Source organism: Piliocolobus tephrosceles, unplaced genomic scaffold (genome assembly GCF_002776525.5).
Source record: "Piliocolobus tephrosceles isolate RC106 unplaced genomic scaffold, ASM277652v3 unscaffolded_26042, whole genome shotgun sequence".
Taxonomy (NCBI): Eukaryota; Metazoa; Chordata; class Mammalia; order Primates; family Cercopithecidae; genus Piliocolobus; species Piliocolobus tephrosceles.
Genome location: NW_022308802.1, coordinates 9,146 through 13,519, shown reverse-complemented (window position 1 = coordinate 13,519; position 4,374 = coordinate 9,146). Strand labels below are relative to the sequence as shown.

Here is a 4,374-nt window from a genome sequence, read left to right as displayed (position 1 = left end):
CTGTTGCCCGGGCTGGAGTGCAGTGGCCGGATCTCAGCTCACTGCAAGCTCCACCTCCTGGGTTTATGCCGTTCTCCTGCCTCAGCCTCCCGAGTAGCTGGGACTACAGACGCCCACCAACTCACCTGGCTAGTTTTTTGTATTTTTAGTAGCGACGGGGTTTCACCATGTTAGCCAGGATGGTCTCGATCTCCTGACCTCATGATCCACCCATCTCAGCTTCCCAAAGTGCTGGGATTACAGGCTTGAGCCACCACGCCCGGCTAGGCCTCAAGGATTTTTAAGCTGGTCAACCAGAGGTTGGAGGTGGAGGTGAGGCAGGGCCCACCCTCTTTAAAGATACATGCTAAATATTTATATGCAGGCAGACTGCATTGCTAGCTGGGATTTGCTTTGAAACACTGCAGGCCGGGGAGGGGTCTTGATGAAACGCGATTGGCTGTGAGGTGATCAGTGTTGAAACTGAGTGATGGATACTTGGGTGTTCATGCCCTTCTCCTGGTGCCTGTGTATGACGTTTTCCAAACCTGAAAAAAAATTGAAGTCCCCTGGCAATGCCGGGCACCAAGCAAATGGGCACTTTTGCTGAGACCCTCGTGCTCCTCAGTCCCCCACCCCCCACTCTTGGGCACAGACCCCCAGGATCGAGATTGGGGGACGCCTCTCAGGCTCTCCCTTGCTGGGGGTTGTCTTGACCGCAGAGACCCTGCAGAATTACCTGAAGGTGGTGATGGCCCTCAAGTACGAGGAGAAGCCGCCCTACGCCATGCTGAGGAACAACCTAGAAGCTCTGCTGCAGGATCTGCGTGTGTCCCCATATGACCCCATTGGCCTCCCGATGGTGCCCTAGGTGGAATCCAGGTGGGAAAAGCTTGTGAGTCTTCAGCCCTCTCACCCCTTGCCCTCGGCCCAGCCCTGCCCCAGGCTCCACGGGACACTTCCCAGAGGCTGTTCCACGTTCATATCAGGGCCCAGCTTCCCAGGGAGACGCTGGGTTTTTCCACAGGGTCCTTGAACTTCCCAACCTCCAGGAATGGCAAGTAGCAGAAACCCGGCTCAACTTCGCTTTAAGAAAAGGGGGTTGGCCGGGCGCGGTGGCTCAAGCCTGTAATCCCAGCACTTTGGGAGGCTGAGACGGGCAGAGCACGAGGTCAGGAGATCAAGACCATCCTGGCTAATACGGTGAAACCCCGTCTCTACTAAAAAATACAAAAAACTAGCCCGGCGAGGTGGCGGGTGCCTGTAGTCCCAGCTACTCGGGAGGCTGAGGCAGGAGAATGGCGTAAACCCGGGAGGCGGAGCTTGCAGTGAGCTGAGATCCGGCCACTGCACTCCAGCCCCGGCGACAGAGCGAGACTCCGTCTCAAAAAAAAAAAAGAAAAGAAAAGGGGGTTGAGGCCGGGCACAGTGGCTCACGCCTGTAATCCCAACACTTTGGGAGGCCGAGGCGGAAGGAGCACGAGGTCAGGGGATTGAGACCATCCTGGCTAACACGGTGAAACCCCGACTCTACTAAAAATACAAAAGAAATTAGCCGGGCGTGGTGGCGGGCGCCTGTAATCCCAGCTCCTCGGGAGGCTTAGGCGGGAGAATGGTGTGAACCTGGGAGACGGAGCTTGCAGTGAGCCGAGATGGCACCACCGCACTCCAGCCTGGGTGACAGAGTGAGACTCCGTCTCAAAAAAAAAAGAAAGAAAAGAAAAGGGGGGTTGATTGGCTGTTGTAGCTAGAAAAGTCTAAGGGGGAGCTTCAGGCACAGCAGGATTCAGGGCCTCAAAAATAGCATCAAGACGTTTTCTGTCTCTCACCATCTTCTGTCCCTTCTTGCATCCATGCCTCCCTGTGTCCTTCCACCCAGCCACCTGTAGTCTCTACTTTCCTTTGGCCTGGCCCCCTTGGCCCCCCATACACAAAAGGTAGCTGCTCCATGCCTTCGGGTCTCGTTCGTAGCGCACACTCCTCCATCGTGTGGATGACGGACACTCCTCACAGCCAGCAGCTGGGTGTTTGCTTAGTTTCCCAGATTTTTCTTTTACAAACAGTGCTGCCTGTGTGCACAGCCCAGCTGCTGGCGCGCACTGCCTGTGGATGGAGGTGTCAACTTGACAGTGAGGAAGTGAGGACTAGATGGCTTTACTTCCATCAGCACTGTGTGTAAATGTGCAGGCATGTTTGCAAGGTCGAAGACAAACTTCACAGTAAATTTTGGCAAGGGTGCAGGGATGTGTGCTGAAGAGGGGCTTCTCCAGGCTCCTCTCTGTCCCCGGAGTCGTCATTTCTCTCATCAGCGTTGGCTGGAACCAAAGCTCAGTGCTTTGTCTAACTGGGCACCGCCCTGGGGGCATTTGGCGGTGTCTGGAGATGCTTGGTTATCAGGATACAGGACGATGGAGGCTGGGAGGCTGCCTGGCATCCTGCAACACGCAGCATGATCCCCACCTCTACCCCCTCCCACAAAGGATCCCCCAGCCCCAGTGGTCACCAGTGCCGCGATTGCGAGATCCTAGTCCAGGGGAATCTTGAATAGCGTCTCCTTTTGGCGGCCTGTCTCCCTGTGCAGCGACCTTCTTCTTGGCACTTGGATTACAAGTGCTTCTACATTCCCACAACCTTTCCTCACATCTGAGGCTGAAGCATAAGCTGACACGTGTGTGCCAGGTGACTCGCAGAGCACCTGCGCACAGAGTGGGCCAGTGGTAAGGGGTGGGGGCCCTTTTCTCTGTGGTGGAGTAGCAGGCTCTCTGCCTCAACCAGAGGCGCCGAGAGTCAAATCATGACCTTCTGTGCCAGTCTCACTCCTTCCTCCACCTCTCCAGCTTGATACAGAGCTCCTCCTCCATGCACCCAGTTATCTAGGCCGGACAGCTCGGGGTCCTCCCCAACACCCTCACTCCCTCAGCAGCCTCCTCCAAACCTTCAGTCCCAGATGAGACCAACCATGGGGTCACTTGTCACAGCCTTCTGCTGGCATCGAGCTTCTCCAGGGCAGGGTTGCGTCTGACTCTATCGTCTCTGCTTTTCTGGCATGGCACAGGGCAGAGGCTTTGTCCTGTTTATCGATGGAGCGAGCCCAGGCTTCCTGTAGGTCTCACAATGCCTTCCTGTCACCCAGGGCAAAGGGCATTTAGAACCCGACACCTGACAACCCCCCAGGGTCTCCACTGTCTGACACCCGTGCGTTCTCTGGAGGCCACTCACTCAGCCCCTTGGTTGGGAACATAACAAGGAGATGGCATTTAAGGAGCCCAGTGATCTTCAAGCGCCTTGAAGGTCATCTCGCCTCTTCTCCACAGCACCTCCTTGCCTTGGCCTGAGGCCGAGCTCCCTGCCTCCCCTGTGCATGATGCGCCAGCCACACACCCTCCCCTCCAATTCTAGACCAGGCCAAGCTGGACCCCACCCCGGAGCCCTTGCACCTGCCATCCCGAGGTCTGGAAGGCTCCCCTCATCCTGGTTTTATGCACCTGCTGCTTCTCGAGACCCGAGGCCTCTCCATCCTCTATGAGGCATCCTCACTGCCTCCTCACCCACTTGCTCATCATGTCACCTGTTTTCCACACAGCCCTTGCTCCCATCTGGAGGGAAGCGTGTGTTTAATGTGTGGTCTCCATCCCCCTCCTCCGCGTCCTAAGCCCAGCAGGGGCTCCTCATCCCGTATGGTCAGATGACATCCCTAGTACCTAGAAGGTGCCTGGCACGAAGTGAAGGCAGAGAGGGTGTTCCCTGAATGAATGAGACACTAACAGCCATTTTTATTGTCTTCCAGAACTTTCCATTTGCAGTGTGCAACAGAAAAAGAAAAAAAAAAATGAAGCAATGTGACTCAAGGCCTGCCGTTTAATCACCGAGAAGCTTCTAGAACAAGCCCTGGAATGTGCATTCCTGCCACTGGTTTCGGGATACTCATCAGTCCTGATTAGCCTCAGGGAGGCCCCCAGTTTCCCTCCAGTGAATGTGAAGTTCCCCGTCTGGGTGGCCTGCCCTTCAGCCAGTGTCCTAGCAAAGCTGGATGGGGTAGGGCCGGCCCCCAGGGGGGACCCCTGCTACCCTTGACACCTCTGTGCTTTGGTAATAAATTTTTTACCAGAGCTTAAGGAACCAGTGTGTCTGCAAAAGTTCTTTTGGGGCCCAGGTGCAGTGGCTCATGCCTGTAATTCCAGCACTTTGGGAGGCCAAGACAGGAGGATCACTTGAGCCCACGAGTTTGAGACCAGCCTGGGCAACAGGGTGAAACCCATCTCTACAAAAAATACAAAAACCAACTAGGCGTGGTGGCGGATGCCTGTCATCCCAGCTACTTGGGAGGCTGAAGCAGGAGGATTACTTGAGCCCAGCAGGTGGAGGCTGCAGTGAGCCATGGCTGCACCACTGCAC

At 55.8% G+C, this 4,374-nt stretch overlaps 1 long non-coding RNA gene across 1 annotated transcript; it reads left to right on the top strand.

Moving 5' to 3' along the window:
• The first annotated feature begins 153 nt into the window (after window positions 1–153).
• Window positions 154–4,094, top strand: LOC113221585. Its single transcript, XR_003307950.1, has 2 exons — window positions 154–861; window positions 3,767–4,094. It is a non-coding gene; the product is annotated as an uncharacterized LOC113221585 (long non-coding RNA).
• The last annotated feature ends 280 nt before the right edge of the window (window positions 4,095–4,374 follow it).